Below are 9,639 nucleotides of genomic sequence, written 5' to 3'. Positions count from 1 at the left end.
AATCTCACCTCGGGTGTTTGTGACATATCGCAAAGCAACAGGAATAGCTCACTGCAACTGGAGGTTCACTCGAATATTCATTCGTGTGGGTATAGGGGTCAATATGGGTGTCCACGGCTCCGATGTTGATCATTGATCGGAAGGGGTTCCAGGTCATGTCTATACTTCACCGAACCTATAGGGTCACACGCTTAAGGTTCATCTATCTGCTGAATACTAGACAGGGAGTCTGAGAGAAAATCACCGAAAAAGTTTCGGACACCGAAAAGTTTCGGACAGCGGAATCGTACCGCAGAGAGAGGTCATCGGATAAGTTTCGATGATACCGAAAAGTTGTTTCCGGATACACCATTAAGTCAAATTGGTTTTGGCACATGCCTGACAATTCTTGGAGGATGCCAGAATCATTCTGGAAGCTTTTTGGAATTTTCTGAGATAAAAACCGGAAATGTTCCGGAGCTGCCGGAGCCACTTCAGATGCTTTTCGCAGATGAAAATCACTAAACCGGAATTGTTTCGGAACGCGTTGAAAATAATTTTGGTGGGTACTGGAAATGTTCTAAGCCCACATAAATATTTTCAGTTCGAATAGACGCTCAAAAATGTCGTCGTGAATAGTGAAAGTGCTTTTTGGGATATTTTATGGTGAGTCACCTTTTGGGATATCTCCAAAAGGCTTTTCTAGAAGGGCTTGGGGGCCAAGCATGCTCCTCATGGGGGTCCCCCAAGGGGGTTGGCCGGCCACATGTGTGGGGCTCCATGGAGCTCCACTTCACTCCCCATTATGCCCTTCATGTGTGACATTTGCATGGGCATTTTGGGTTTTTGTGAGCCATCCCTACCCCTTGGCTTTCCTATAAATAGAGGAGGAGTGGGCAGCCCAAACCTCATCCCTTCTCACATACAAGTGCCATGCAATGATCTGGCTTCTCTCTCCCTCCCCGCGAAATAGTTTCGTAGAGCCGAAAGGCTGTCTGGGTTCCGGCAGGAACTAGTTCTGGACGGCGAAGCCCTGCCGGATAAATGACACCGTATGTGTGCAACTCTGTAGAGAGATCATAGTTTCGGTCTTAGTTCGTGAGTGCCTCCCGAAGGGCTTTCCATGTGACCGTCCGAGTTTCGAAGGTCGTCCCGAAGGGTTGTCCGAGTGACCGTTCGAGTTTCGAAGGTCCTCCCGAAGGGCTGTCCGCGACACCGTCCGGGGGGCTGTTCGACCGCCTCCCGGAGGGCTGTTCGACCGCCTCCCGGAGGGCTGTCTGAGGAGCAGATGAGGGTATACATCCTCGCGGTTGGGAGGTTGTAAATCCTAGCCGCGGGGATCTGCACCGCCGATCGTCATCGACTCTACTTCCCGCTGCGCTACGAGTCGGTAACGAAAAAGATCAAACCATGTATGCAGTCTCCATAGTGGTCCTGGGCTGGTGCGTAGGTCGGAAATTTTTTGTTTTCTGCTGCGTTCCCCTACAACGCCTCCATCGCCGTTCAACAGTTTCTGCACGAATCTTGGCACATTTTGGCTGATTTTGTGTGCCACGTAGGACAAGTCACGTGTGTGGTGTGTGAGAGTGTTCGCCCACACGCCGGTTGCCCCCCGCGGTCAACGGTTGCCACTCGGAGGCGTGCGGTGGAACTGGTCTGCGCCCGCACGCCACGCCCGAACCGCGGTTGCCGTCAACCACGTCGCGCACTTCGCCCCTCCTCCCCTCACGGTTCCATTTACTCTCCACTTCATTACTCACCCAACCCACCCCGCAGTTCATTCGATTGGAAGAGAAGGCGAGAGGAGAAGGCGACGACGGAGGTGGAAGAGTCGACGACATTCGCGCCCGTCGGTGGGACTCGCCGGACCGGAGCGTATTCGCCGGAGTGCCTACAGAGTGAAGGTAATGCTCCTTCCCACGGTCACGTTCCTTCCTTGCATTTCTCCCCTCTCCTCTGTGGTCAATTTTCCGCTCGAGATTCATCGAGATTCAGGCGGATTCGCGATGCTCCGGCATTCCCGCCGGCGGTGGAGTCCTGTGCTGGTCGTTTTCGGTGGCATTGCACAGTTTGGCCGCCGCCGCCGCGGCTGTCATGCCGGTGTGGCTCGGCCTGCCCGCAGCCACATCCTGATTCTGCCTTGGGATTGAGCCGGCGTTTTTCTATCCATTAGTTATGTATTTGTCTCGAAATGCTATTTGCGATCAGTGTAGGAAGTTTTTTGTTGACGAATTTCAGGTTATGATAGTTGCCAATGAACCCTAGATCTAGGTAGTTGTATTTCAAAGTGCATTATGAAGGTAGACATGATAGTTTCAGTAACTATCTGCACTGGATGGCAACTAATTCCCTGATCAACTGTGTCAGTTGCCACAAATTTGTTTTCCATGTGGCAACTTTTTTTGTGCACACACTATGGCTGTTGCCATGCTGTAGGCATGATAAAGTGTAGTAATAGGTAGTCATGGCAGTTTCAGCAACTATGTGCACTAGATGGCAACTAATTTCCTGATAAAATATGTAAGTTGCCACACAATATGATTTCCATGCGGCAAGTATTTCTGTTAACACACTAAGGCTGTTGCCATGATATAGGCAGGATAATGTGGCAAATTCACTGTACAATAGACTCAATTTTGTGTTTTTGCCATGCTGACTTGTGATATCTGAACATATTTGACCGTACTACATGGCAACTCATTTTTAATATGAGGTCAGTGTGTGAGTTGCCACATTACAGGTTGTTCAGTAGATGTTTTCAACACTTTTTGAATTGTCTTGTATTTTACCATGGCATTTTCAACCCAGTACATTTGCCTTTGAATATATGACAACTATGTGCACTGGAGGACAACTAATTTCCTGATCAAATGTGTCAGTTGCCACAAGTATGATTTCCATGTGGCAAGTATTTCTATTAACACACTATGGCTGTTGCCATGATGTAGGCAGGATAATGTGGCAAATTTACTGTACCATATACTCAATTTTGTGTTTTTTGCCATGCAAACTTGTGATATCTGAACATATTTGGCCGTACTACATGGCAACTCATTTTTAATATGAGGTCAGTGTGTGAGTTGACACATTACAGGTTGTTTAGTAGATGTTTTCAACAATTTCTGAATTGTCTTGCATTTTAACATATGGCAATTTCAACCTAGTACATTTGCCTTTGAATATATGACAACTCATTTTTTGTATGAGGACAAAGTGTGAGTTGCCACATTATATGTTTGTGCAGCCGAAGATTTGTGCCTTTCTTTTCGTACTATCTTGTGCTAACATGGCAACTTCAGCATTTTGTTTCAAGTGCCTTATGATCTGTACTTTTTTTCAAATGAAGCCAATGTGTTTTGTTGCCACATTTATTGTTGGACAATCATAGGGGGTGTGGGTGTTCATACGATATTGCCTAAACTTTTTGCCACTTTCAATTGAGCCCATGTGGCAAGTACATTCTGTTAGGTGGCAACTGCTTACTTCATACTTTCATTTCCACCCTGACATTTTGCTTTGTTCTTACCTCAGTAGAATGGCTCGCGGCGATCATCAAGACGATGATGATGATTTCATGGAGTTACCGCGGCAGAATCGCGCAACTAGATGGACAACAGACGGCGATGAGGTAACTGTCCACCCCCCCCAGCCCCCTTCCCCCATATGTTTTTGAATGTCATGTTGAGTTTGCAATCGTCTGATAGGGTCTAAACCTTCATGATAGTGAAACATGGCAACAAATGATCATTTCTCTGTTTTGCAGAAGAAGAAACATAATCGCAGTAGGGCTTCACAGGAACGCCTGACTATATTGACCGAGGGATTCACCGACGACCAGAAGGGAGCTGCTGCCTAGTTGGGGATGCAGGATCTGATGGATGTTCGGTGAAAGAATCTAGTGAACCCCTGTATGCGACTGGCTTGGTGAGATTTTCGAGCCCGCCTACAGGGAATTTGTGATTCCGGGACGTGGAAGACTGCCGTTACACGAGGAATCCATGTTCTGCATGTTGGGTGTGCCCCGCGGAGAGATCAAAGTCCCGTATGAGGTCAATAATATGATTGAGGAAACGTTGTTTGCCCGTTTGTTTCCTGGGATGACATCCATGCCGAACACGACCGTGCTGGCAAATTCGCTTGAGGGCATGAAAACCCATGGCGAAGTTTTTAAGATGAAGCTACTCATGTACCTGATCTCAGCTGTTTTTGCGCCGACCACATCTCTTCGCCCAAGCAACAAATGCTTCCCCATCCTGGTGAATGCTGTATCTCTACTCCTTCATTTTTTTCCTTCAATCTTTTGACTCCTATGTCATCTGTAAGCTAGTCACTGCCAGTTTTTTTGATGTTTTCCCATTTTGATTTCTGATGCAGCAACTTCTTGTCCTGAAATTTGTGTCGTGCAGGCAAAACTGAAAGAAGTGAAGAACATGAATTGGTGTAAGTTCATTGCGGACTTCCTGCATGATGCATTCTCAAACAAGATGTACCAGAAGGGTTGTCGACTCCATTTAATGGTATTTTTGTACTACTCTTTTGCAAACACTCCTAGCTCCTTGAGCATGCATGGCAACCATGATGGTGACATTGTGGCAACTACCATCATAACAAGATGGCAACTGCCAACATAACTAGAATGGCAACTGCCAACATAACTAGATGGCAACTGCCAACATAACTAGATGGCAACTGCCAATATAACTAGATGGCAACTGCCAACACATGTAGATGGCAACTAACAGAAATACATGGCAACTCTTTCCTTCTTCATGCCCTCCAACTTGATGATTGAAGGAACATACGTTAGCTTCTTTTTTGCAAAATACCATGATGGCAACTGATATTTTTTCTTTTTAAATTGTTGTACATCAGCTCATGTACGTCGATCGTCTTGATCTGTCCACTGTGGACTTTACTGGGATAGGAGGCCCGCCGCCTCCACAAAAGTTTGTTGTTTCTGCGTGGACTTACGATGCTGTCAAGGCTAAGCTTGCCGCGGACAAGATAACTGATACGAAATACGGGAAACTGCAGGTTAGTTCTGGCTTCTTTCTTTGCACGACATTCTTTTAATTTTGACATTGCATAACATATGAAAAAATCCCCATACGGCAACCGTCTGTGGCTAACAAGAGATGACTACCATGTTAGCCATGGCTGTCTGCGCATGGTATCCATGTCTGACGCCACATGGCAACTCTGCCATCCATTTTGGAACTTCTATCCTCTTCCTCTTTTATTTTTATTTTTGCAATACATGAACTGTTAGTTAGTGTTCATTGTTTTTTCTCTTTACATGCTAGCTGTTTTTTTGGTTTTTTCCAGCTGATGGCCAAGCATGCTATAGACTACAACGTGTTTGGTGGGCCTCAAAACTTTGGAAAGTGGATGGACGTGCACTCAGCTCCGTCTTGTCCTGTTGAGGTAATCAACGATATATATATATCTATGTTTGTGTTTGGTTTATTTTGATCTTGTGCACGTGACTTTAATACGGTTGGTTACTGCTGCTTCTTGTTTCGTGCACAGGCGAGGGCACCTGTTGAGCATCTAATTGGGCAGTTTGCATCCGGAATGACCAGCTTGCTCGGGAAGTTGGTTGAGGGTTGGACGTCCCTTAATGGCTCTGACAGCGACGCGGTTGCGAGGCATTTCACTCCTTTTGTTGCAGAACGGACACATCGGCCAACTGGTTGCCGTGGTCGGTACGACTACAACAGCTCGCAGGAGCTTCCGGACACACCAGATGAACTAGATGGAGATGCTGCTCTCGACAAGGATGATGACGATGACATGGAGAACGGTCATCATGACACCAACGATGATGAACATGTTGAAGTTCGTGCAGGTGGTAAGAAGGGCAAGGGTGCACCAGATGTCCCCTCACCGGAGAAAGTCAAAGAACATACAGCTGCGAGAGGCAAGGGGGTGTCGCCCTCAAAGAGGGGGAGGGATCCAGAGGATGTTGGGCAGGGATCTCCTGTCAAGAGACCTAGGACCGATCCCTTAGCTGCTGGGAGGAGGTTCGACTTCTATTTTAGTGTTTTGTTTTGTCTCTCCTTTCAAACAGATTGACCCCCTTTTTTCAATTTGTTTTTGCTAAGCGTGGCAACGATTTTCGTGTCTGACACTTGGCACCTTTTTTGCCTGTTTCTTATATGTGAAGTGAGGCGACAGCTGGTGGACGAGCAGTTACGAAGAAACAAGCACCAACGCCCACCCGTGTTTCTGCTCGATTGAACACGGGTGCCCCTATTGCTGGTGACACGCCTTCCACTAGGTCATCTCCTCGTACGTCGACGTCCAACACCGGTGATCCTGTCGTGTTGCCAGATTTGAGGAAGACAGTCAAGAAGTAGGTTATCCTTGTTCTTTTTCATCGCCATATTGCTATATTTTTGCTTTTCAATGCAGCTGTTCAGCTTGCCACATGGGCTTCTGCCATGAGTCCCACATTTGCAACTGCTATTTCTCCCATGCTCTATTTCTTTTTACTACATGGCAACTCCTGATTGTTTTGCATGGCAACTGCTAACTAGTCAAGATGGCAACTCTTATTCCACCTACATGGCAACTACCAACTTTTCCATCTGTTTGTGCACTCATCCACACCTAGTTTTGAAATGGCATTCCTGGCACATCACACATTTCTTACATTTTTTAAGATGTCTACCATGGCAACTGCTGCTTGTTACGCATGGCAACTGCTAACTGGTCCACATGGCAACTCTTATTCTACCTATATGGAAACTATCATCTGTTCATCTAACAATGTTCGTGTGTTTTTCTCAGGGTGAAGAAGACTACCACACGCGTGACGAAGCAGAACCCCAGAGACCCACTCGAACGCATACACTCAAAGCTGTCGATAGGTGGCAGCTCAGACGTTCATGAGGCGCCAGTGGACAAACCTGCTGCTGCAGCGTCCACTGTTCCCACTAGCTCTGATGCAAGCGGCCGAGCATCTCCGCCGGTTGCAGATGTGCAGGCTACGACAGCAGGCATCCATACATCTGGGAGTGACGAGTCGGTATCTGCCAGGACTGCTGAAATATTGCCCACTCTGCTAGCAATGAAGGATGCTGCTGTGAGCCATGCCACACAATCAGCAAGTGTTGAAGTGGACGCCCCCGAGATCAACCTAAGCAAGGAAGATTCCCGCTCATCTGACATGGATTCCAAGCGCGTGGGTGGTGGCACTTCTTCGTCCATGAAAGAAGGGGTTGAGGCGACAGTTCACAATGATATGCCATCCATAGGTGAGACTCTTGGCACAACAACTCCAGCTTCTGATGCTCCAGAGGTTGCCAAGGTGACCGTTGCGCGAGCTGGTCTTCCACCTAGGCGTCGTAGCCCCCGCAAGCAATCTGCAGACATACCCAACGCGCCGGCTGTAGCTAGGAGCAGCAGAGATGACTCTGGTTATGTGCCTGCGTCCACACTGTTCCCACCACCTGCCAGAAGCAATGTTATGGAGAGAACGAAAGACCGGAGTACAACTGACCCAGGTGGCAAGCCAGGCACGACTGACGAAGGTGAACGTGCGGAGCAGACTGCGTCTTTACCCGCAGTGGATAACCCCAGCTTAAATCTGCGCACTTCTAAGCTCCCAGTCAACATCGGTGTCCCCTACAGCCCAAACAAGAAGATTGTCAAGAAAGTTGCGACTGATACCGCTGACAGCACGCCCCGCCCTACGAATAAGCCCGATGATTCTGCAGCAGCCGATGCAGAAATGTTTGTTGATCATTCACCCTTGGATTCTGCCCAGCAAGTTGTTCGCGGTCCGGCCAGTAGGCAGGAGAGGCACCCAATGGCCTTCACCCCACCGAGCTGTAGCCTTGGCATCGATCGCAGTCAAGATGAACCAGTGGTGCAAGATCCTTCACCAATTGCCTTTGCTTTCCCGGCAGGCATGGCCCCAATGATGGCGCAACCAATGGTCGAGGGCAGGAAGGCTGTGAAGTTCGCAGAGCCGGTTGTGTAAGGTACATTTCTTATGCGTTTATCATATTCGTGTATACATCTTTTTAGTATGACTTTTGTCCCAAGCATTTTTTTGGGGTTCTCACTTTTGTGATGGCAAATGTTATCTGATGGACATGGCAACTGGATTTGCTTGCATGCTGTCACCTACATTTTTCTGTCGCCATGCTGCATTTTCCATTCTGCAAGCACATGGCAACTGCAGTTGATAGATCATGGCAACTGTAGTTGTTGTCACATGGCAACTACAATGCATTGCACATGGCAACTGGAGTTGCCTGCACATGGCAACTCCCTACTTTCTGTGCCTACATTTCATATTCTGCAACATTTCTTTCACACTAAATTTGTTTTGTTTTCCAGGTATCCTAACCCACTTTTTTTATCCTTGCAGCCACCCCTGAGGAGATTACGCCGTCACTTGATGAAGCTTACCGCAGGATTGAGGAGTCAGCATTGCAGAGGAGGTCTTCACGAGGTCAGGGCCAATCAAGTTCCAACGCGCCTGCTGAGTCGGTATCTGAGGATACCATTAGAAGTGTCACCACTGGTTCTGTGAGGCAGCGTAGGGTAGTTCACGTGCCACCCGCGGATGATTATGAGCCGGAAGTCAAGGCCACAAAGGATCAGAACCAGCTGTACGATATTGTCAAGCGCTTTGGAAATGCGAGGTCCAACAGCAATCACATGAAGGAGCTGAAAGCGTAATGACCACACCCACAACAACCTCTCATTTGCTTTGCTCTTTTTTACTATTCATCCTTTTTGATATTTCTAGATATGCTCCGTTTACGTTGTATTTCTTTTTTTCACTTAGTAGACATGATTCTTTCATGTTATATCATTTTCATACAGCTCATGTTTGGACAGAACCAAGATCATACAATGTGATGCGACGTACGTCGACCTGGGTGATCTTGCCGAGTCTGTGAGGCCACTCGGTAAAATGTCGAAGAATGTAGTTGCATGTGGGATTGACTTCATCAACAGGCATATGGATATGTCTCCCGACAAAACAATCATGCAGTACACTGTGACGTGCAAAATATGGGATGGTGACTTCCACCACAAAATCCCGAGGAAGCATTTTGCTGCGCATGGTGATTTCAAGCTCACAATGAAGAAATGTGTGAGTACTCCTTCCTTTTTTGCACTTTTTTTCCTCCCATGTTATTTTTTTGCCAGTAGCTATGCTTCAGATGTGGGCTACACCCTGTTTTGTGACAGCTGTTTCATGTGGCAACAGCTGCCATGTAAAATGACTTCTGATTTGCTTTCCTAAGACAACCTATGTGGCAACTTCAAACTAAAATACAGGGCAACTTTGTTCATACATGGACGACAACTTCTTTTAATTACCCACTACAACTAAACATTATACGTTGGTCCACTTTTCTTGGACCCTTGATGCTTTCGTAGTCACTCATGTGCCTGTTAGTGTAACCGGTGATATCTTTACATGTCATTTTGCCAACTTCATCATTTCTATTCTTAATGCGAGCTCTACTTCTTTTCTTTCCTTCATTTTTGTTTGCAGGTCTTGTTCCCCATGTTCCAGGAGCTTGCACCACACGACCCACACGACAAGTGTGGCCACCACTGTGCGATCTGCCTTGACTTGAAGAACCAACGTTTTGAGGTGATTGATTCAATGCGTTTAGAAGCTGATGCAGA

This window comes from Aegilops tauschii, chromosome 6 (genome assembly GCF_002575655.3).
Source record: "Aegilops tauschii subsp. strangulata cultivar AL8/78 chromosome 6, Aet v6.0, whole genome shotgun sequence".
Classification (NCBI taxonomy): Eukaryota; Viridiplantae; Streptophyta; class Magnoliopsida; order Poales; family Poaceae; genus Aegilops; species Aegilops tauschii.
The sequence above is the reverse complement of the archived record's forward strand: the minus strand, read 5'-3'. Positions refer to the sequence as shown.